The 25,757-nt window shown below is 40.4% G+C and overlaps 1 protein-coding gene and 1 long non-coding RNA gene across 2 annotated transcripts in view; one reads left to right on the forward strand and one right to left on the reverse strand.

The window, feature by feature from the left end:
- The window catches only part of col4a6 (collagen, type IV, alpha 6), a 165,369-nt gene that overhangs the window by 68,047 nt on the left and 71,565 nt on the right, over positions 1 to 25,757 (forward strand). The gene's annotated exons all lie outside the window — the stretch shown is intronic.
- LOC116053237 lies at positions 1,191 to 24,452 on the reverse strand. Its single transcript, XR_004105781.2, has 3 exons — positions 24,442 to 24,452; positions 16,842 to 16,855; positions 1,191 to 1,430 (listed from the first exon to the last, which is right to left on the reverse strand). It is a non-coding gene; the product is annotated as an uncharacterized LOC116053237 (long non-coding RNA).

Below are 25,757 nucleotides of genomic sequence, written 5' to 3' on the forward strand. Positions count from 1 at the left end.
CTGTAGAAAGGCATTCTCAATGGGCCCCTCCCCACAGCCACAGCTATTCATTCTAGTATCTTTTTTGGGCCCTCTCACATGAGGGTCCTGGGTACTCAGTCCCCTTTTCACCCCCAGTCCGACGCCCCTGTTACAGACTACTTAAATGTACCCATAAGTAGCGAACATAGTTGGAATAAAAGAAAAAGTTAGACAGGAGATGAGGAATGAAATACTTTATTGCTACGCATTTGGTATGGTTTGGTATGGTTTTATTTATGGATATAGAAAGACAACAAGGGGGGGAGGTGGTATCCAAGGGATAACATGTAAAAGCGAAAAACACTTGTTTCCAACATGGTCCCTGATGTAAGAGAGACGAGACATACAACACATGCAAAACACATACAGTCCTTCTAAGGTTAAAACAATTAAAAATAAAAAAAAACTACACATCAAAATACCAGATAAAACACCATGAACTACAAAAGCAATAAATTACCCTATCCCCAGTCTAGATTTTATTTTCACTTAATTGTCTATTTTATTCCACAAGTAGACCCTAACTTTACCTCTAAAATCCCTTTTTGTTGCTGCCATTTTAATATGAAGTGGAAGACTATTCCATAAAATAATTCCTGTATAAAAAAACGATTTTCTTGCTTCACTATTCACACATGGCACCTTACATGAACGGACACTGGCCCTAGTCTCATGGGCATGTTGAGTGTGTACCATCAAAATCTGAAAACCCAAATACTTTGGGGCTACACCATTAATAATACTGTACATATGATTGAGTTTAAGTTGTTCCACCCTAAGCTTGACAGGCAAAAAATCAACCCTCTTAAACTCATTTCTTCCCACATGATACCTAGAAGGTTTAGACAGTATGAAGCGGATCATATTATTTTGCATAATCTGCATCTTGTTTTTCATTTTCATCGTCAGACCACTGTACCATGCTGAACATGCATAGTCAAAATGACATTGAATGAGTGCTGAGACGAGAAGTTTTTTTATTTTGGAGTCAAACTGCCTTGTATTACGGTATAAGAATTTCAATTTGCAGGCACTCTTGTTCAGTAATTTCTCTACAATGGAATATCCTGACAGTGTCTGATCCAATGTAATACCTAGATATGTAACAGAATTTTTTGCTTCAATTTCATTGTCGTTACATGTGACTTTTAGTACAGGTGCCTTTTGTAGCTTACGTTTGGTGCCAAATAGGATGCACTCTGATTTCCCTAGGTGCAATGACAGTCTGTTGTCAAACAGCCACTCTCTTACATTTTTAAGCTCTTCACTAAGAGTGTCTTCAATTTGGTGGATATCTTTTCCAGACACTAGTAGTGATGAGTCATCGGCATATAATAACAACTTACATTTGACTGCAGCTGGCATGTCATTTACATATATAAGGAATAATAAAGGGCCTAATATCGAGCCTTGGGGTACACCACATGTTATTTTCATGGGTTCAGACAGGACTCCATCAAAATCACAAATTTGATTTCTTTCTGATAAGTATGATTTAAACCATTTTAAAGAAGCCTTCCCAAAACCCATGCATTTCAATTTGGATAAAAGAATAGAGTGGTTCACTGTGTCAAATGCTTTTTGTAAGTCCAGTAACACCATGCCAGTATAGTTACCTTTTTCACTTTCTTGTCTGATGTAATCCCAAAGATAAATGAGGCATGTGTCAGTGGAGTAAGCAGATCTGAATCCAGATTGGAGGTCATATAGCAAATTATTCTGGATCAAATACCTCTCCACTTGATCAAAAACCACTCTCTCCAGTATTTTGGATACACTTGGTAGTATTGACACTGGTCTATAGTTTTTTATATCTGTCCTACTATTCTTTTTAAACAAGGGGAGTACTCTGGCCCTTTTCATCTCAATTGGAACCTTACCTAATTGTATGGACAAATTTATAATATGTGCAATAACCTCACCAATAACATTAGCACTATCCTTTAAGAATCTGGCTGGAATATGATCCATGCCAGTAGCTTTGTTAGAAGATAAAGAAACTAACATTTCTATAATCCTCTCCTTAGATACTGGACTCAGATTGAATGTATCTGGTGACATATCTTGATAAAAAGAATTCAAGAAGGATACCCCAAACTTTCCAGCTCCTGTTGGTAAATGTGAAGCCAAGTTAGCAGCAACAGTAGTAAAAAACATATTGAAATGATTTGATATCACCTTTTTGTCAAAGCAAATAGCATTATCAATGTCAATCCCAGTGTTACAGCTGTTACTATTTATTTTCCCTACACCTAAATTTTTAAGGATTTTCCATAATGTCTTTGGTTGGTGAATATTCTCTGTCACTGCTTCAGCATAATAGTAAGCCTTAGCCTTCTTTATATGATATCTTGCTTGGTTTCGGTTATACACATATTTATCAAAATCAGGTTGCATACTTGACTTCTTGTATTTCCTGAAATAGTGGTCTCTCTGTCTAATTAAATCAATAATTTCAGTTGTCATCCATTTGGCTCTCTTCTGTTTCACTCTAATTTCTCTCATTGGTGCAACCATATCCAATACTGTTAAAAACTTCTCCTTAAACAATTCCCATGCCCGGTTTGCATCATTACTGTCAGTAACTGTACTCCAATCTTGTTCAGCCAATTTACCCTCCAATAACTCCTTAGAATATCGTCTTGTACATCTTATTTTTAAGGAATGATGAGACCCTGATCCTATTTTAATTTTTGAAATTTTGCGAGTACAGAAAATAACTTTATGATCACTGAGACCAATATCCAAGACCCCAGAGCAGCTGATATTGTCTCTGTCAGTAACCAACACCAGATCCAGAATAGATTTAGAGTACATATCTACTCTGGTTGGCTCCATTATGAGTTGCTCCAAACCAAGCACTTTACAGTAATGTAAAAACTTTTTTAACAGCCCATTTTTAGTGGTCATCAGCAAATTTGTATTAAAATCACCTAAAACAATACATTCTCTCTCCATCAACACATTACTGTCAATACATACTGATTCTAATAATTCATAAAAGTCATTTTGTTTGGGGGGTCTATAACACACGCCTACAATAATAGGCTTTGTTTTAGGCAGTCGAATTTCAACCCAGGCAGCTTCCAATGACTCTATCTGTATTTCCGGGCATGGAATAAATGATAACTCAGTCCTGATGAAGAAACATACCCCTCCTCCGTTCCTATTGCGGTCTCGCCGGTAACAGTAGAAGCCTGGCAATTCAACTTCCTTATTTCTATTCTATTCTATTATTTCTCTCCGAGAATAATTCAACCTGGCATATTCTTTTTTAAAGTTAAACCTTCGGACTCCGTACAGAATTTGAAATAATGTTGAGTGGAGTTAATGTGAAAGAGATCATTTAAATGTGTCCCAGAAGCAAGTCAAATTGTATTAATAACCTATCGTCTTGCAGAAACTCCATCTTATTTCTTCTCAACTTTCTATTCTCTCAGATAGCATAATGTCCCCTCTGGGCCTCCGTAGACAACTTTTTTTTCTATCCATTTGATCTTTGTGTTACATGGACTACTGGTCTGAATAATTTATCATACCATCCACAAATAAGTTATTAGAGTTATTTTCCCTCTTTTTCTGGCTCGTCCTTGAGCTGAGAATGAGAGTTCTTCTTTCCCTCCCCTTCACACTCCTTTCTGTCTGTCCCATTCACAGCTTCAGGCTGTATTTTACCGGTTCCCATCAAAGTCTAATGGTCTGTAGGTAACTCTGTTGTTCTCTTACCCACCCTGGCCTCTCCTCTGTCTCTCTGTCTTCTCTCCCACATGCAGAAATACATGCCTGACTTGTGTGTTTAGGAGGAAGAGAAAGAGGTGGATCAGATCACAAAAGAAGGCGCGTCAGGGTGATATTTTAACCTCACCATGCTGCTGAAAAGCTGATGGACTAGAGCGAGGGGGGGTGTATAGCATAGCATAGCTGGGAGTTTTTTTTTCTGCCTTCAGGCTACTTATATGTTGAAATACTTCAACCCTGGTTACACTGTGTGTTTTTGTGTTCTTGTATCTTTGCATTTGTTTGAATGTTTTTTCTAGAGATTCCCACACATACCTTGTTCTTTTTCATGATGGGACACATTTTCAACCTCTAAGGCACAGAAATGTTTTCAAAAGGTTTATTTGCGAAACTGAAAATAATTTCCAGGTAGTCTTCCTATAGTTCAACAGGTAATTGTCGCTTTGTAACAGTTTTCAGAGAGCTGGAGACAGGCTATGGCTATGTTTTTTAAGCAGCCAGCGTCTTTTTTACATTATAATCCTGCGGAGTAAACCGTGTTTTCAAAAAAGTCCTGAGCGCTTTTTTAAATGCCACCGCCGACTTCTTTTTTGCAGCTTTTTTGAGCGTCTTTTTTAAGTTGGAAAAAAGTTCAACTTTTCTGAATAAAACGTCAAGCTCTTTTTTCAAAGATAATTTTTTGGGGGCTTTTCCGCCTTTAATGGGCAGGACAGGTGAGAAAGGGGAGAGAGAGGGAGAAGACATGCAGGAAATCATCACAGGTCGGAGTCTAACCCTGGACCTCTGCGTTGAGGCATAAACCTCTAAATATATGTGCGCCTGCTCTACCCACTGAGCAACCCGGCCACCAAACGCTTTTTTTGACAGCCGACCAATGACAAGCGGAATAGCCAGACCTGTCGTTTTCATAACAACAAGAAAACATGGAGTGGGAGCACAGCGAGTCATACGGTATGACCGGGTGCTCCCTGTACAGGGAACTCACTTTGTTTTATCTAACGTTAGCACCTCTCTCTCTCTCTCTCTCTCTCTCTCTCTCTCTCTGTCTGTCGCTCTCTCTCTCTCTCTGTTCTTTCTCTAGCTCGCTCCACCACTTTGTTTTATCTAACGTTAGCACTGCTCCACATTGCGCTCTAGCTAGGATACTCTAGCAGTAGCTGTTGTTATAGCAACAAAAGCCACTCTTGGCTGCTCTTTGGAACCAATACGCTACCAGCTTCTTCTTTTTTTCACTACAAAAGCGCCCTAGTCAACTTTTACTTCTAAAAAAAAGACGCCAAGTGTGAACCTAGCCTAACTGCTTTGACTGCCATTTCACTGGGACATTAAAGTTTGCGGAGCCTTTATCTTTGCCATCTTGTAGCTGTTTTAAATGGGACAACTAGTCTACAACTTCTTTTTCTCTGGCCTGACTGTTTCTGAGACTCCGGATAATTACTGAAAATAAAGAAATGCTGCCAAAGAAGAGACAAACTCATGCATTAAAAAGCTCATAAACAGGGCCAGCCGGTGTAGTTCATGATAAAATCTCAAGGTCCCTCTCAAGGTTATTTTGAGAGCGCTGTCCAAATTGAAGCAACAGCCGCAGCTTATTTTAAGACTTTACCCTGAGTTTTAGGAGCTCTTACCATTTATGGACAGATCTCAGTGTGCACTAAGACAGCCTGGAAACACATCAGACTGAGAAGAGTCACTCAGAGCTACCGTTTTAACGTATCAAATCTGTTTTATAGCATTTTATAGGACCAGTCCGTAAAACTTCAGTGTACAGAAAGTGTCCCACTGGCCCTTCCGTGTCTTTTCCATTTAAGGACATGACACTGTGTTCCAGGTCTGTTAACATTACAGCTCGCAGCAAATCAGATGATTCACTGGACCCTGCATGGATTTTATGGGAGAGAAGGTTTTGTAAACGCTCAGTTGCTCAAAATCAATAAAAAAAAAATGGCTTCAAGTTCCGAGTTCAAAGACTATTCAAAGATCCAGATGATTTGATGATGATTTATCATTCTGTGATATTTTATTAAAAGGTTGTTTAGAGAAGAGTCACGCACACTGACCATTACGCAAGCAATAATTTATTTAGAAAAATACAACGTTTCGGTCTCAGACCTTCATCAGGTAAATTTACCCTGCACTAAGCTTTTGATCTGCTACTTTTGATCATATCCTACGCACCTGCCCGACAAAAGAGGTGTGCAAAAAAGCTTTCTTACATTATAAAAAGGTTGTTAAAAATGTTAAAGCCTTGAAAACAACATGCAAACTAGGCGATACAAAGTCCAAAAGAGGCCAGATTACAACGTGATTACAGGCCTTTTAATGTTGGATTTTCATTGCAAGATTTCTAAAAATGTAATCATCAGAATCAGAATCAGAAAGAGCTTTATTGCCAAGTACGTTGCACATACGAGGAATTTGTCATGGTGTTGTTGGAGCATGTCACACATTCAAATATAAGAAGGTTAAAAAGAATATAAACAATATAAGTATAAACATATACACACACAGTATGTATTAATAACGATAAAATAAATTTAAATAAATAGTAAAATAAGTTAAACAGTAGTAAAATGGAACGCTACAGCAGAGTAGGTACAGTGGCATGAGGAGCCAGAGGTGTAGTTTGGAGAGAGTCAGGATGGATTCCGGGCCTTGTTGATAAGGCTAGTGGCAGAGGGGAAAAAACTGTTTATGTGGCGTGAGGTTTTGGTCCTGATGGACCTCAGCCTCCTGCCAGAGGGGAGTGGCTCAAAGAGCTTGTGTCCGGGGTGGGAGGGGTCAGCCACAATCTTTCCAGCACGCTTCAGAGTCCTGGTGGCGTATAGGTCCTGGTGCGGCAGCAGATTGCAGCCAATCACCTTCTCAGCTGACTGAATGACACGCTGCAGCCTGCCCTTGTCCTTGGCAGTGGCAGCAGCGTACCAGATGGTGATGGAGGATGTGAGGATGGACTCAATGATGGCTGTGTGGAAGTGCACCATCATTGTCTTTGGCAGGTTGAGTTTCTTCAGCTGCCGCAGGAAGTACATCCTCTGTTGTGCTTTCTTCACGAGGGAGCTGATGTTCAGCTCCCACTTTAGGTCCTGGGAGATGATCGTTCCCAGGAAGCGGAAAGACACAGAGGGTGATGGGGGCAGGTGAGGCTGGGTTCTTTCTGAAGTCCACAACCATCTCCACTGTCTTGAGAGCGTTGAGCTCTAGGTTGTTTTGCTTGCACCAGGTCACCAGGTGGTCAGCCTCCCACCTGTAGGCGGACTCGTCTCCATCAGAGATGAGGTGTCGTCCGCAAACTTCAGAAGCTTGACGGACTGGTGACTGGAGGTGCAGCTGTTGGTGTACAGGGAGAAGAGCAGAGGAGAAAGAACGTAGCCCTGAGGCGATCCGGTGCTGATGGTCTGTGAGTCGGAGACGTGTTTCCCCAGCTTCACATGCTTCATCATGAAATGCAGGATGCTGATAAGAAACTGAGTAAAACATTTAGAAGAAATTGTTCTTGCAGAAAACACACTAAATGTTTCACTAGATAGATAGAGAAAGTTAGTGACACCATGCAAGGTGAAAATAAAAGGCTGCAAGGACAAATACCCGCACCGCAGCTGGGCTTCACGCGATGTTACGAGATCACGCAAGAATTCCGGGATCACATATCACACGGAAATCCATCTTGTCAGGTTTCAAGTAGTCTATATCGATGAAGTTCCACAACTCCGGTGGATTTATGAGGACTATGGTTAACTGCTCCTCAGATCTCTGCAGGGTAAATCCAGACAGCTAGCTAGACTATCTGTCCAATCTGAGTTTTCTGTTGCACGACTAAAACAACTTTTGAACGTACACGTGTTCCACCAAAACAAGTTCCTTCCCGAGGATATTTTGCGGAGGCACCGTGCCACCGTCCAGCACTTAGCACCGCCCATGACGATTGTGATTAGTTTAAAGAAATGCCAATAAACCAGAGCACATTTTTCTCCCATCCCGGAATGCTGTGTGGACTAGCGAGACTAGGCCTCAAGCAATGTGTTTGTGTCTGAACTAGCTTGCCGAAACCAATCGGCGTTCGGCTCCGGTAAGAAACCGGTTGTTTTGAGTTTTTCCTTCAGAATCAAAGAAGTTGTTGGTGTGTCTCCACGCTGCTGTAGTGTCTTTGAGCGAGATACTGCCAGCGCCATTATGCTGCTCTGAAACTGACCCTGACCTCCGTGCAGAGGGGGAAAAAGACTACATCATCGACATACTCTATGATCCAGACTGTCCCCGCCCGTCTGGTCCTCCACGCAGGTTAAAACAAGCATCAAAGATTATTTAAATGTGACCCAGACTTTAACAGACTTTTGCACCCTGCAGCCAAGTTAGTTAGTTAGTCATAATACCATAATAACTGAGATTTAAAAGACTAAAGTTGCTGCCGTTAGTTAGTCAGGAGGGTAAAAGTGAAATTTAATGGACTGAACAATTCCTGTGGTCTTGTGCCTCAGGCTCGCCCAGGTGTGTGTTGGTGTGTGTATTTGGGGTCAGCGAGTGGAATTTTCCCTGTTTGTGATCAGACGTCGGGAGGGTCAAAAAGGGGAACTCAAAGCTCGGGGTCGGATCTTGGAGCTGTCAGGGATTCAATGTTTCTCTCTTCAACACTATAAGGGACAGAAACTGCCAAAATCAAATAAATGACTCGATAAATAAATTAATATGCCATTAAATGTACCAAAACATAACATTAACAATACATGAAGGCATTAGTTAATTGATAAAATGTGACATAAATTCCTATTCCTATTTATTTACCTTCTTAGATGTATTTTAAAGGAAATAATACAGAAATAAATGAGTTTGGGGGAAATAAATATGGGAAAAATGCAAAGGGAAAGTAATACAAAAAGAAATGAATACATAAATGAAATACATTTAGAAAATAAATGTATATAAAACAATCAAAACTTAAATAAAAAAGAGAGATAAAAATAAATAAAAGGGTTAATTAAATAGGAAAGTAAATAAATAGGAGAATTAATACAAAAGGTGAATAAATAAAGATGAAAGTTGAAACATACATATCAGTTTATGCATCATTTTATCAATTAAATAATTAACTATTAATCATGTTTGGTACATTATATCATAATACATTTATTTATCAAGTAATTTATTGATTTTTAATTTTGGCAGCTTCCACCCTCCATACACCAACTCTTTCTTTTGGAAAGACAACAACACACGCCCAGTGATGAATCACAGCTCTTTATTTGACCCTTGTGGTTTTGATATAACAGTCTGACTTTACAGTGAAATGCAGACTCTATTATTGAAGTGTTTTGCACGGGCAAAAACCCAGACGACACAAAAAGTCGAGGCAGCTTATGGAGAGTGACTCAGCAAAAGGGATCTTTTGTCTGTCAAATTATTTTAGAGACAAAAAAACCCCCATTCCTTCAAACTCTACAATTACAGCCCAGTAGATTGACCTGACCTAACCTAAACGTGTCGAACGAGTCAGGAATTCTCATCAAAAATCGGACTGTAAAAAAAGTGATTAACCGTCTGAGGCAGTGGTACTCGTTGCGCGGCTCGCCAAGCTTTAATTTGTGGCTCGCATGGCAGTAAATAATACAATTATATGATCATGCAGTCAATACAGATATTTCATAAAAACATTAAAAACAAGTCTGCTCTATTACAAATAATTTATATTTTTAAAAAATACCCCAAACAGCGGCATTACAAGATGGAAATATAGACTAGAAAAGATTTAAGATTTAACCCTTGTGTTGTTGTTGAAAACACAAGACAACAGAAATATATGTTTGTTTTAATTTTTTTTTACCAAATTGCCAAAAAATAACATGGATGCATGGATGTATTCCATACAACGATCTTCGCATGTGAATGATCTTTCCAGCTTTTAACGCCGAATGTGCTCTTGGATGATTAGATACATGATGGGCTAATGTAGATCAAATTGCATATTATATGTTCAGGGATGACAGATTGATAAGCAGACATGCTATTTATGAGTGGATGTAACCTTTGATACTTTGCGGTAAAAGTGGCTCTCCTATTGCCTTTGTCCCATGAAACAATTAGTGACGACCACTGCTCTGAGGTCTTAGGGCATTTCTTCTTAAATTCATCTTTTAAGGGTGTTTGTGTTTAACCTGATGTCATGTGTTTGGTATCAAAGTGTTCAGAACAAACTCCGCTTTCTGTATCGTGAGGCCCGAATTTGTTTTATTGCAATGTGTCAAGAGATAATCTGGCCCTAAAGCTGAAGTGAAATTCTTCAAACCTCTTGTGGAAACATTTACACCTTTACTCATGTGGACGAATTGTTTTGGTGTTGGAATGAGTTTTTCAAACCAAATAGCCTAAACCGAAAAAGAAAAAAAAAGCACAATATCTACATACATCTGGGCAGATATTTATATATCTAAACTACATTTCGGTGCTGTATTATCGCTGAAATAGAGACATTGAAAAAAAAACATTGATTGGATGTGGGCGCACGTCCTTCGTCCTCAGAGGGTTAAAAAACAGAGGGGTGAAATAAATAGACGATAAAATGTGGCTCCAGTGGCCGAGCTGTGTTTCTTATTCGACCTGCAGGTTTGGAATTCAGCACACACACAAACACACACACACACACACACACACACACACACACACACACACACACACGCACACACACACACACACACACACACTCACACACACACGAGTGAAATCTGTGTCAGGATTACTGCTAGCACTCTATTCACACCACCTCGACGAGGGAATAAAAAAAAAGCAAACGGGTGAAGTCGCAGCTCTGTCAGTGAAACTTCCGTTACTAAAAATAGGTCCTGGTTGTGGTTTGGCAGGGCGGCGGGATACGTGGAGGTAACCTGAGGTGCACGTTGGCTCAATGACTCAGTGGCTTTTTAAAGAGGATACACTTGTTTGCAGAGCTACTGATGTTTTAAAAAATCAGGTTTGTGTGCTATAAGGTCGGTAATTTTTAGATCTTTTAGCTCTTTATGCAAGTCATTATTTGGATTTCTTTGTTGCTTGCTTGTGTTTTTTGGTTGTTTTTTAGTCTCAGTTTCTCAGTTTTAAAGTGGAAGAATAAAAGTGAAATAGTGTTTATACATTTCTTGCCACACCCTTTGCCCCTCCTAATTGGTCATTCCAAGACAGTGATGTGATCACAGACACGTTTTAAAGGAATAGTTTGACATTTTGGGTAGAGGTGTGAATCTTCACTGATGCCCAGATTCGATTACGATTATCATGTCAGCGATTCGATATCTCGATGCATCACGATGCGTCAAATACATTTTTCTATTAAAGCCATATAGGATATTTAATTCATAGCATTTCAAGCTTCAAAAACAAAACATTCTGCATGCTCTAATACTAGTAAACTGGATACATAAAACTACAGCACTGAGCACATGGTACTTTCTGAATGTGCAAAACGTAACAGAAATGTAAACAGAAAGGTTGTTAGGCCTACATTAAATTGTAAACAGAAATAATCGATCATGGCCCGGCCGATTATCGATGCAGCATCGTCCATGTCCACGATTCGATGCATCCATTATTTGATTAAGTTCAACACCTCTAGTTTTGGACTATGCTTATTTGCTTTCTCACTCTTGTATTTGTATGTTAAATGAAACATGAAGCTAAGAGGTGGTTAGCTTAGCATAACGACTGGAAACAGGGGGAAACTGCTAGCCTGGCTCTGGCTCCTAGCTCATTAACATGTTGTGTCTTGTTGGTTTAATCCATGTATGTGTGGTTCAGAAGGGTGTTTTTCTTTCATTCTTTTTTTACCATTGATTGAGTCATGTAAACCCAATGATAAATGTCAGATAGTGTTAGATCGATCCGTTGCTTCTACTTTTGCACTCTTGAAATAAGTGTTTCTGATAATGTCATTTTTACTCTAAACCTCATGATGTTTCTGTCTGAGGTGTTTTATTGCTGATATACTGTCACCTATTTAACAGTTCAAAGAGCAAATAATCGGCTCCGTGGGCCCGAAATGGTCTTTACCAGGCTGTCATCCTGACACACACACACACACACACACACACACACACACACACACACACACACACACACACACACACACACACACACACACACACACACACACACATACACACACACAAACAGGTTTGTGGCACTATCTTTGTGGGGACCCGTCATTGACATAATGCATTCCCTAGCCCCTTACCCTAACCTTAACCATCACAACTAAATGCCTAACCTTAACCCTTACCCTCACCCTAACCATAACCTAAGTATAGCCCTAATCCTACAACCAAGTCTTAACCCTCAAACAGCTCTTTAAACTTGTGGGGTCCAGCATTTTGGCCCCACAAAGCTGTTGGGACCCCACAAGTATACTGGACACCTGGTTTTTGGACCCCACGGATATAGTTAAACAAGAACACACACACACACACACACACACACACACACACACACACTCACAAACACACGTAGACACACAAACATACATGCATTAGACACACATGTACACACACACGGCAGTGTTAGGGGGCATTTATCCTTTGACGTTGATCCATGGGGACGCACCGATCGGTTTACACTTGTTGTTCGGACGAAACCTTAAACTACACCGGTGAAGGCGTGTGTGTGTGTGTGTGTGTGTGTGTGTGTGTGTGTGTGTAGACCTCTAAGGACATAGCTATGTAAGTTCCTTAGCTCTTCTGAGGCACATTAGCTCAATCTCAGATTTCCGCCATCTAATATATGAGCTGTAATTGCTGTCCTATTGTGACTAGAGACAAAACACACACACACACACACACACACACACACACACACACACACACACACACACATGTTCTCCACATATATGTATACCTTTTCCCTGATTCCTTTTTGCACATGTCGCTCCAAGGTACAAAACGGAAATCACACAGTGTAACCAGATCTTCTTTCACTCCTCCTCCATCTTTCCCTCCACCTCTTCAGAAGATTATTTCTACACCGCCAGTCCCTCCGTCATACCCTCTTTTTCTCCCCCCTCTGCCTCCATCTGTACCTGTTGGATGCCATTACGTCTTACACTACTTCCCTCTGTTGGTTATCAGTTTACTCCTCCATTATCTACCTCTCCATCCCCCTCATCCCCCTAAAGGCGAGGCGAGTTTAGTGTTCTTCAAAGAGGCTGATTATCATAGCACTTATCAAGAGGTTGGGCACTGTCACTTTGTGTGTGTGTGTGTGTGTGTGTGTGTGTTTGTGTTCCTGAAATCATTCTCACAGTTCACACATTTAGGTTTGTGTTTTTGGGGAAGTTAGTAAGTTCAAAGTTCAAAGACAGTTGGTTTACTTCATAATTAACCAGAGATCTTTCTGAGCGTTGTTTTGTTTGTCGGTGAACACTGTATTCGTGCCTCAGAACCAAGAGATTTAAAATAATTAAATCAAAAAACAGGATTTCTCATTCACATTGGGTCCAGAACAGCTCCATGGTGTTTTAAGCCCCCAACGTCTCCTTCCAGGCAGCACCACGACCGTTGACTTCAAGGCACCTAACCCAAACCATAACCATTGCCTAATCCTAGTGCCTTCCAGGCAGCGCTGCCTGGAAGGAGACGTTGGGGGCTTAAAACACCGATAAACTCCAGAAGATCAGGTTGTGTGCAAAATACTGCGCCAGTTTTGAAACAACAAAAACCTCACTGGAATCAGATTTATCCTTCAGCATCTTCTTTGATCGAAACAAGGATGCCATTTAGTTAGTTTGTACTGCTTTCAAGAACAAGTGTTTACAACAGGGGTTCTCAAACCTATACTTCAAAGGTCCGCATCTGAATTTCTTTTAAGGTTAGGGGTCCGGAACGATTGGCAATAAAAAAAAAAAAGTATATATATATACATACTGTATATTTAATGAACTCACTTTTAAGCAACAAACATTCAAGTTGAGTACTCGGTTTCCCTGGTTAGCTTTTGTACTGATTTGGGAACCGTTTTTCCAGTTTCTTGCAGTAATAATTGATTGATTAATAGAAAATGTATTTTCAAAATACAAACACTACACTTCATAATGTATTGTATTCATAACACAAGGGCTGGGTCCGAATTGACTTGCCGTTTGGTCCGGGTGCGGACCTCGGTCCGGACTTTGAGAACCCCTGGTTGACAAGAATGGTAGAGGAATCAAAGCATCTTTCCTTTATCGACTCTCGCAAGTTAATTCCATGTTTACTACGCTGCCATTTGTCAACTCTGTTCATACACAACCAGCTAATGTAAACATCATGCTACGCTAATGGATCCTTCAGTATTACAATCTGATTGTGCACTGTAAATATTATCTTTAGCATCGTATGTCTGGCCGCCTCTGCTTTGTTAGTTGAAATCAAATCATAAAAAACTGTCTGTTGTGGTCTAATTTCACTTCAGTCAATAAAACTGTCTTGTTAGTCGTCGTCGTCTCGAGATGGATCATTTGTCAGACTCTTGTCTAAACATTTTTTTGTGGTGAGATATAAAGTTAAGTTCTATCAACACTTGAAAGTGGAAGTGATTTATCAGCGTAATAATCCCTTCATGTTGCACAGTGAGAATTGTTGCAGGATGAAACAGAAGCCAGATGCTCCAACAGAAACGGGATCTCAACATGCAGACCTTCAAATCCACCTGCTTACAATCAAATAGTCCAGTAGTTTATTGTCTATGTGTCAGTGTGACTGCCAAGACGAAATGAGACAATAGTCATGTTTCCATTTAATTGTCAAGTGAATTTTTTTAAATCTCGCACAAAAGAAAATGCAAATTAGAAGCGTTTCCATCAACTGGTTTAGAGCCAGTAAACTAGACTACGCAAAGCGTAGTTTCGTCACACATTGACGTTACACATGGTTGTAGATTGCAAACCGGCTTGCTAAATCAAAGAGTTCAGAGACTTGTGAGCATCTCTGGATCCAACTGATATGGACATTTGCGCTCTCACATACAGCTCTTTAGGGTCTAGATAAGTTCAGGGTTCAGTTCATGCGGGAAAAGGGCTCGGCATTCGGCAGTGTAACCCTGATCTTTCTCTAATCTTAACCAAAAGTTTGACCTGTCTAAAAAAAAAGGTTTGGATAGGTTTGGGGAGTCCAAGTGTAGCCCGTTGTCATTTTTGTCTCCCAAATGCCAGCATAAATCAGGGATGCATGACGAAATTTGGGAGGGAATGATCATTTTTGTATCGTTATTCTCATTTCTTCATATTCTTATTTCTTCATTTCATTGAGAAATATAAAAATTAAAAAAAATGATTATAGTGTGTATTGATTATAGTATTTTGTACAAAACGGATCCGTACCAAACAAAGATTTTTTTTTCTTTAGTCTGTAGGAGACGATGTGTAGGCCGGGACGTCTCTGCAGCACCACAAATACTTCATTCAGAATGGTTTGACGCATATTTTGCCTTTAACAAATATTGCGCCCCTCCCCTGCTGCGATTTGGATATTGCACTAGTCCATGTTGCGATTTCGATAAGAATAAATCGTGCAGCCCTGGCATACATTCTTTTACCATTCCATGAAAGTCACCAAAAACGTTGGTGACAACTGCTCTTCACTCAGCATTCCTTTGTGCCAATCCTTCCCTTCCCATCTTTTCTGTTGTTGGCTTGCCGGCGGGTAATTTCTGACTGATTTACACCTAAACACACATCTCATCTGCTCCACTGATCACGCCGCGTTCCTCCCCCTCTGTGTCTGCGCTCTCGTCCGGACAGCGGCTTGCAGTTTGTTTTGGCTCTGACTGGAGTCTCGTCCTTTGTCTCTGTCTGTATCGACTGCAGTTTTTTGTTTTTTTTTGCCACATGAAACGTCTCATTTTTATTGCCTTCGGATGACATAATTGAGCTGGCGTGTTCCTGGTTATTTGTGCCAGTTTTGCCAGTGGGCACACTGGAGAGTTAGGGAGGTTCATTCCAAGTGTGTCTGTGTTGAAAGGTGGAGAATGCACCGTTAAATTCAGTCTATATTTCAAAAGGTTGTAAAAAAAAAAATTTAAATGATGATAAATCATTTCTACTGGCAATGGTGAGATAGGGTGAAACAATGGAAACAAACAATGGAAGTTTTTTCACCTATAGGGGAATCCCAATGTTATTGTTGCACAAGAATTATGGGATTGTCTTCATGTTTGTGTACCTGAGTTATGTTTCTGATTTCTGTTTGTTTCTTTTGAGAGCTCTACCTTTTTCGTCTCTTTCAGTCGATACAGTAAGTTTAAAAAAAAGTTGTTTCTTGTGATACTAGACAAACCCCTGCGATGATTGTTGACCCTGCATGCACTTTAAAAGTGACACACTGTTCTATACTTGGTGGTTTGGGTTTATTTTCACGTCATCGTTCTGCACTCCGAGTGGATTTATAACCAGAGAGAAACCAACGCCCTACCGGAAGCTCATGTTCCCACCATGTGGCCTGTCAGACAGCGTCTTGGCTGGATCACTGGATATTGATATGGGGTTGTGATGACAGTATGATCTTTAACTGAAGTAGTCAGGGCAACACAAAAGCGTAACTTTGGTTTCAACGTTGGGGTGTTGAGATCTCCAACTATCTAGGGTGGTCCCGGGACATGTCTGCATGTATTGAGATAAGCGACAAAAATCTCGAAAAAATGGTCAACAAAAAAAAAAAAAAAACTAAACGTCAAATGCAACAAATGTCAGAAAAAGTGTGAAAAACTTTGGAGAAAAAAACTCAAAAAAGGCAACAAAAACTCCGAAAGAAGTAACGAAAACTTAGAAAAAACACCTCCAGAAAGGCGACAAAAACATCGAAAAGATTGTCCACAAAAACCCCTTGAAAAAAACGACAAAAACCTCTGAAATAAAGCAACAAAAATGTTGAAAAAAGCGGCAAAAATGTCGAAAAAAGCAACAAAAACATTGAAAACAATAAAAAAATGTCCGAAAAAAGCAACAAAAACGGTAACACTATACAATAAGGTACACAAAAAATAGGTAGTTAATGATTAGTTATTGTTTTTGAAAGAGTAACGAATGATTAGGTACTGTTTTTCAAAGAGTAACTACGCTTCTGAAAAACAGTAACTAATCATTAACTACCTAATTTTGTGAGCAGCCAGTAAGAGAGGCACGGTGGGGCATGGTTAAGAATTGGTTGTTATGAAAGCATCACGGATGTTTCAGCTCATTTTGGCGTTGCAGATCAATCCTCCTTTCACTGATAACATCTACGTTGAGAGAGATGCACTTAAGGACCCGTGCAGAGCTGTAATACTAGGCCTAGGACCTTAGGATACACTTTATAAACCTGTACCAACAAGAAACACAGTAGCTCCTGTGTCGTGCCCGTTCCCGCTCCGGGTTTATTATGTTCTTTAAAAATCTTGACTTATATGTTCATGAAGCATAAAAGAGAGAGGGAGAAATACACGCACGCACACGCGCACACACACACACACACACACACACACACACACACACACACACACACACACACACACACACACACCTCTAAAATAAGCTGTTTGTTTGTCCATTGGTTTCCATTGATTTCTGCTCACAATATTTGTAGATTTTGAGACTCTGGAAAGCCCATTTCCATTAGTAAGACATTTGCATAGAGAGTGATTTGTCTGCTCTGCATTGCCTCGTAACAATAATGTAACTTTGACAAAGACAAATTCAGCTTTAATGTTAAGTGTGATGGATCAAGTCTCACAAGTAATTGATTTCCAAAGCACACAAAAGCGAAGGGAAGACGATGGCTGCATGGAAGATGAGGAACATGCGTACGAAAAGCTGAAACACAGCATCATGATTTTACAAAAAGAGTTTAAAAAGTATGCATGATTTTAGGAAAAAAAAACATTAACATCTCTGTTACGGTCCTTAAAGAATGAATAAATAACTTTGAAAAAGTCAAGTTTGAGCATTTTACATTAACTGAAGTTCTGCTTGAAACTTCCTTTTTTTATTGAGTTTTAAATCTTGTTACTCTTGTTCTTGTTACTCCTCAAAAAGTGAACATTAAAGTGAACTCCCTCTCCTGATGTAAATGCATTTTTGTTTGAAGGCAACAACAGCGGTTTACAGTATTTACATTTGTTAGACTCTGTTTTAGCTCCACACATTTCCGCCGTCTGGCCGAGTTCTAGACGACCTGACTCCAGCTGGGTGGCCTGCGCGGTCAACGGCCAACACATGACAGACCTACACGTGAGCTTATGTACAACTATACAAGGCGTGCACGTAGGCACACGCACACACACACACACACACACACACACACACACACACACACACACACACACACACACACACACACACACACACACACACACACAGTGACACAAACACAGTGCGGAATAAACAGAAGTAAAGGAGGAACGCTGGAGGCCCAAACACAGCTGCTTAATCTCCTGTGGCGGATGTCAGGGTCACAGATGGACCAGAGACCCGAGAGGAAGAAGAGAGAAAGATTTGATGGGGAGGGGAGGAAGAAGAGAAAGGGAGGATGCGAGGAAAGGTGGGGCGAAGAAAGGAAACGAGCGGATGAAGTGAAGACAAAAAAAAGGACAGGGACGTGGTGATAAAGAAAAACAGGAGGACATCTAGGAGAGGAAAAAGACTCCCTTTCTTCCTCCTCTTATCTCCACATTTTCTTTGTTTGCCCTTTGCCTTTCTTTGTTTGCGTAAGCAGTCACAGCCTCCCATTCCACATGTGTCTTTTTCCTTGAAGCCATTCCTCAACGTCAGGTTCAGGTTCAGGTTCAGGTGAAATGTAAAGAGGTTCCTCCAGGGTCAAATATATACCCCCCCCCCAACCTTTACTGTCACTCAGTCATGTTTTTGTTGTTAAAAACTGACGGCGGCTCCTCCTTTAAGTAACCACAGTGTTCATTGGTTTGTATTGTGTAATATCATTTTGTTACTGGCAGGTGTTGGAGTAAACTCTGCACTCCCATTGGTCGTTAACATGTGATGACATGTGGATTGACAGGCGGCGGATTCAACAAATTCCTGTGCATCACTTAGTAAGGGAAGCGTGAAGGGTCAATGTAGGGATTCAAGGCGGTTGGTACTATTTTTTGGATCGATACAAGAGAATTAAAACAAATAAAGCAAATAAAAACAAATTTCTTTTTTTTTTAACTGTTTATTTTTAATTTCTTTTAAGCGACAGAACATTCCCTGACAATGGACCTGGGAGACAAATTAAAATAAATAATGACATGTAAGCAAATAAAGACAAAATAAATTATATAAAATAAAGTCAAATTAAGTAAGGATTGTGAAACATGTTTATACATACTCAGCTATAAAATTAATATAAATCCATAAACCTAGACACCCAGATATTGTGCGACACACGTCCATCTCTGCATGAAAGGGTCCATTTTCAGTTGCAGATTTGCTGTCATTTGTTCCATTATATAGACCAGGGGTGGCCAACCAGTTCAGCATAAAAAGCCACAAAAAAACCTGCACCATAGCAAAAAGCCACACAACACATGCACGTCCACACTACAACAGCAACAGTGACATCCAGATCTGATGACAGTTATAATACATAGTAGTTTTCATAGTTTTTTTTCTCACTTAGATTGACTCAGTGGGAAATCTGACCGTCTTTGTTATCCACAATCCTTTTCAGGTCTTGCTAGAACTCTGTTGTGCCCACTCGAAGCGACTCTTTCACTCGTTTGTCGCTAAAGGGGCTTTCAAACAATCTGATTCAGCAGTGAAAGGGTTAACGAGGAAGGTGATCTGTGGCAGCTTTTTTTTCCTCGGGTTGCAGAATTTGTCCTCAAAACTGCTGCTGCGTTATTTTTAATTTTTAAAATAATTGGCAAATGTTTTGGCAAGTGCATTCCATTTTTTTTGTACTTATCTGAAATGTTTCAAAAAGTAAAAAATAAAAAAAATAAATCCACCAATAACACAGCCCCCAGCCACACAGTAAGAGCCTCAAAGGAGCAGGCAAAGAGCCACATACGGCTCAAGAGCCACAGGTTCGCCCCCCCTGATATAGACTATTTTTCAGTCTCTGTGTCCATTGGGTTAGGGTTGGCGGTTTTGGCACCTTCCAGTTCATCGTTATCATTTTCTTGGCAATCAGAGGAAGCATTCTCAATATGTATATTTCTGATCTGTATTGTACATGTCTTCCAGTACCGCCCTTAACCCTTGTGTTGTCTTCCCGTCCACCATGCGACTTGTTGTCCTCCCGTGTTAACCCTTTTTCCAAGGTTTTTGAAGCTTTTTGGAGGTTTCTGTGGCTTTTTTTCTGCCCTTTTTGTTCCCTATCTCCGGATATTCCACTAACATCAATGTATTCCCATTAGTTGTACACTTTTTTTTTTTTTAATTCATGGTCAATAAACCTTATTTATATGAAATTATACCTCATTTTTGAGTAAAAAAAAGCTGACATTTTGAATAATTTTGACAAGTAGTTAGGATTGAGTGGATAATCACAGACTATCAAAGTTTAGTCAGGATACTGTTTAGAAACCATTCCATTGTTTTTTTCAAATGCTGTAACATTTAATAAAACACCCCAAATTCTATGAAAGTAGAGATCTGATCCTTATTTTTCCTTGAGAAGAGCGTTGTATGGAACAACCCAATCTTATTTTTAGGCAATTTGCTTGACAGAAACCCAAATTTTCTGATGTAGAAACTTTGAAAACGGGTCAAATTTGACCCGATGACAACAATAAAAACCAATGTCATTGTGTTTTATGGATAGAAAAAGGGCAAAAGCACAAACTATTTCTTTAACTACACAATACTGGCACTTTCCTTCCAATATATCAGCCATCCCTCTCCGACCTTTAAACCACCACCGTTATGTTAAAAGTGAGGAATTCTATAACATACGACGCACGCAAAGCTTTATCTGACTTTTTTGTTCCCTAAACAAACTGGCTGTCCTGTTGTCCCATCTGTATCGCTGAATAGACGCCAGTTTATGCCATACATCCGGGTGACCCTAGACTCAACATTCATGCGGATAACATCAGCCAGACCTTATAGGAACGAACAAGTCCAGACGCCAGCCCGCTGCCACTCTCAGGTGTATGAACAGCAGGGGGGTTCAAGCTTTTGAAAAGGCTTCAGTTAGATGCTCGTACATGAAAGTGTTTGGACAGTAAAGTATGAGCAAATAACCAGGAGATTGACTGGGGAACATTAGCTAAAGCTTAAAGGCCCATAGCTGTGTAAGGCCGGGGATGACGGAGTGGAAGAAAAGAGTGAACACAGCGTTGGATTCATCCGGAGTGTGCCTGTTCCATCACGTTGTGTCGGCGAATGTATGCAAATGATGAGCGTGGTGCTTTTGTTTAGGCTGTAACCTTTTCTGTACATGTCTAACCCTGTAGCAGATATGCATTCCTTTAGCTCAACCTCACACGCCTTCACCTTATCTTAAAGGGTCATGTCACCCAAATTAGGGGTGAGTTTTCTCACGTACAATTTCGGGAAGTAAGACGCAGCTTGTGTTTTAACGGGTGTAAGATGATGTGACGCTCAAATAGCTCTCATGGTTAAGTCCGTACAGAACAGATAAACACAGTTGAACAAGAACAAAAACCCTCTCCCAGAACAGAAATCACACCTTGCCTAGTCACTCTCCTCTAATTCTTGTGATGCTGAGGTCATTAGGACTGATACTTGTGCTGCTGCATTTTTCCATAGGTCTATAGTCGATGACTTGGCTTTGTTAATCCTTGCTGTAGTGAGCTCAAGCATAACTATGTCCAGAAAATACACCAACCACTGTTTTATACATGGTGATGGCGCAGTGGATATGACACATGCCTTTGGTGTGGGAGATCTGGGTTCAAGCGTTGTTGGCCAGCGTTGAGCTATCATTTTCTTGGTTTCGGTTGAGCCGGCTAGCCAAACTTTCTTCTGTCTCCCAAGCAGGTGTAGTTTAGAGTCGTCGTGAGGAACAGTTTTGAAGCCTGACACCGCCAGAACAAACGGGAGTTAGACTGGAACTTCGCAGTTCAGTTTTTTCGATTTCCAAGGGGCGTTATAAACGGCCGTACACCAAAATGCCTCTGGACGTAATTGTATAGATCTACAACCGGTCGGAGCAACAAAACGTGACGTAGCACTGAGCCACGGACAGATGTAAACAGAATGTTCGGCAGCCGAAATTATTTGGCTGAATATAGCACCGAAAAAAAAGCACTTTCAGCTTTCGGCCGAATAAGTGAAAAGGCCGAATACATTTTGACCGAACAATTACGTTTTTTAAGACGGGATCAAATAGCAACCAGCGTAGAGTGAGAGGCGCGCATGTTTTTTAAATGCAGCAAACATGTCGGCAGTGTGGAAGCACTGTCAAAACTGTCACTGCTTTTTTGGTATAATGTTCAGTGTTATATAATAAATATTTTTAGATTGTAGTTTTGTAATTGATTTTCGTATTTGAAAAGCAAGACAAAATAGTCAAATTTTGATCATTTAATTGACGTAATGATGAAAAAATTGGCGAAATAAATTAAAAAGAAAACGGGTTTTAAATTATATTCGGCTTCGGTCAAGGATTTTCATTTGGGTGCATGCCTATTAATCTCAGCATTAAGGGACTGGGGAATATGCTGGCGTTACCTGCATGTCTAAAAGCACTGACATGTCCTGCTCCATGTGCATTTATATACCTCTAATGCCTTGCCTTGCCTTGCCTTGCCTTGCCTTGCCTTGCCTCTAATAACTCTTTATTGTTCGCATGTTTTCCTCGGCACACCTCCTCCACTCTGAGGGTTGAGTGCTCTCCCTCGGGCGCCGGCTTAGCATCTGTTTGCCCGTATCATCCTTCACTTTAAACTCTGGGTGTGGACAGAGCAAATTGTACGAGGATCAACGCCCGAGTGCATCTCAGCCCTGCTCAGGTAGAGGCTGGATTATGTCCCGGAACAATGCATCCGCAGGGCCAATAACAATCTGAGGCCGCCGGCTCTGATTGGATAGTACCTGTAGAGGTATTCCTGCCTTAACAAAAGGAGGATCATTAGAGTAACATGATATAGAGATGGGGCATCATCTTTTGTCATCCCCTGTTTCTTGTTCCCTGTTTTTTTAACCACAAATGTTGCTTGAATTCCCCTTAAACTGGATACAGTTCTCATCCTATTTGTTTCTTTTACTCTGTTGTTCTTTTTTGGACTTCATCTGGAGTAGCGTTAGTTAGAGCTGGGCGATATGGAGAAAATCAAATACATCGATGTGGACACTGCTGCGATTTTGTAGGGTTGACTATTGGTGCTTTCACAAAATATTAATACAATGAGAGTTTTGATAAATAATCAGCAATAATGGGGATGCAATGACTAAGTGGGTAAAGGCAAGGGAGCATGCCTGTGTTCCAACAGCCCTATGTTCCCACATTTCTAAGATCTTTTTCAAAGTTAGGCCCTATGTTCCCACAGTTCCCACATTTCTAAGATTTTTTTCCCAAAATTAGGTCTTGTGTTCCCACATTTCCTTTTTCATAAATTTGTATCAAATTGTATCCCCTTTTCTCCCAATTTGGTAGCCAATTACACCCAACCTATTATCCAGTAGCAATGGACTACAGATGGAATGTAACCCTAGCCCTAACATAGGGCTTAATTTTAAGAAAGATCTTAGAAATGTGGGACCATTGGGCTGTGGGAACATATGGCTGACCCCAAAGGCAAATAATAAAACAGCGAGAACAGTCTGGTAAGTTCAGAAACCGACATAACTTTACTGTAATGCAGCCTTTAAAACCAGGAAAAGACAACACTTGTGTCATATCACGATATTACGATATCCATAATTTAAGGAGATCTTGTCGATATTCTATAATAACGATATATTTCCCAGCCCTATCGTTAATGCTCCACGTGGCTTGTTCTGCATTTATTTTAAGCTTCTTCTTCTTTAGCCTCTTTGCCAAAAGATTCATTTCAGCTGCGCTCTCTTCCGGGCCTCCCTCCTTTCTCTCTTCTTCCCTTTTCTTGCGCCCTCCATTAGTCCTAATGTCACTGTTTTCCTGCTCACTTTCTCCCTCTCTTGCCCTCCTTCTGTCACTGTGATTAGAGGAGTGGAGGAGATCAGAGGGGAGAAGGCAGGAGCAGCACCGCTGACCTTTCCCCTCCTTCTCTTTCTCCCTCCCTCTGTTGTGCCATGCTCGATTTCTCCTTCTTGTGTTTTTCTCTTTTGGTTCTCCCTTCTCCACCACGTTCTCATGCGTGTAGGCCAATGTTGCATTTTCCCGCTGTAGATGTTTAAGGTTGTGCTCATTTTAACTCCTGGGTATTTTGAGTTTCTGAGTTTAATATGCAGTAATGCATCATGGTCTATAACAGGGTTCTTCAACATTTTTTAAGCCAAGGACCCCTGAGCTGAAAGAGAGACGGAGCAGGGACCCCCTACTACATATTTTATACAATTGAGCTGCATATTAAACTGGGCCTACAGTAACGTATAGGGCGGCCTTAAGCCTTTATACATACCTTTTAGTGCATAGCTAATACTAAGCTATTAAAATAGCCTAATAATTGTCAACATGATTTTATAAATCATGTTTTAATGTTAACATACATGTGGCTAATCCTGAGGATTAACTGTATCTGTGGATGGCTACCATAGTGACTCTCACCTATAGGCCAGTAAGCCTATCATCACTGGTGATTTATATTTACTAATAATATGTTGGATTCATGTTAAGAATTTTGAAATTTTGAAAAAAACTTCCCCCCCCCGTACTTCACGTCTTTCCACTCCACCAGCACCATTTCATCCACTAATCACATAGAAATGCCAGCCATGGGCTTTGAGTTTGACCCCCCCCCTCCCCAAATAGACCCCTAAACTATGGCCTCATATGAGACATTTGCTCCAAGGTGATTAAGCGTGTTAATTATGTATTTACATCAAGTGTCCGTATTTGACATGTAGAAACACACAGATATATAGAAGACAGATAACGCACATATATCTCCGCTCAGCATGTGGTCCATCGAGTGGATAGATGGCTTTTGGCGTTTTGAAGTTTTAAGAGGCTCATATATACGAGCTTATGCCACCCATACGTCAGCTTATAAAAGCTCTCTTTTGCGCTGCTTATGACCTCTGAAAGCGCTGCGTGATGTTTGGTAGATATCTCAGGAATGTCACCCTGAAACTAGAAAAGGTTAATCTGTCGTTTGCTTGGAGTTTATGAGCCACTGAAGGTGTGTGAGTTTGTTTACTGTGCATACGATTGGGACGGATGAGGATGTAAACCTGCAGAAATAGAAGGAAACCGAAGGTTTTAGTGCAGAGTGAAGATTGCTTTTTGGAAAAATGCCATTTTGTTACCTAGAATAAAAATGCATCTGAAACAAGTTCTCTGACAAAAAAAGATTCTAACTTAATGTCCACTTATGTAGCAACATATCTTCATGACAACTGCGCAAACCTCATCCACTAAGAACGACTAATTTGTGGCAACACAGACCAAAGTTGTTGTTGCACCTAGAAGAAACAGGCTATAAATAGTAAAGATGTGTGAGAACGGGCTACTTTTTGAACACGTGTGCCAACGACAACACCCTTTAAACCTTTTTTTCTTCATCCTTTTTGTTTTGTCAGCACACCGACAACTTGGAGCGCTTGTTTCTGGTGGACAGCTATTTTTGGAACATATTTTTGGCCCGTGGTAATATTTCCTGTGTAAGTTTTCGTGCGTGTTTTCATGACAAACCATAGTTTGGAGACCAGACAGACTCATCGGGGATTCCTCCCGGTTAAGGATCTTGTAGTGTGTGACTCTGTGTCGTCATGACAACCAACAACATGACTTCAAAACTCCTGATTACAAAAGAGCAGAGTTGTGTGGTGTAAACAGTACAGCGATCTGACAACTTTGAAAGTCGTGTAGTGTGAACTTAGCTTGAGGAAGAACTTAAGATGCGGTTGAAAGCTCCAAACTTCTGTTTCCACGGCCGAGAAGTATGCCAAATATGTTGAGGCCCAT

The sequence above is a fragment of the Sander lucioperca genome, chromosome 17 (assembly GCF_008315115.2).
Source record: "Sander lucioperca isolate FBNREF2018 chromosome 17, SLUC_FBN_1.2, whole genome shotgun sequence".
Lineage (NCBI taxonomy): Eukaryota > Metazoa > Chordata > Actinopteri > Perciformes > Percidae > Sander > Sander lucioperca.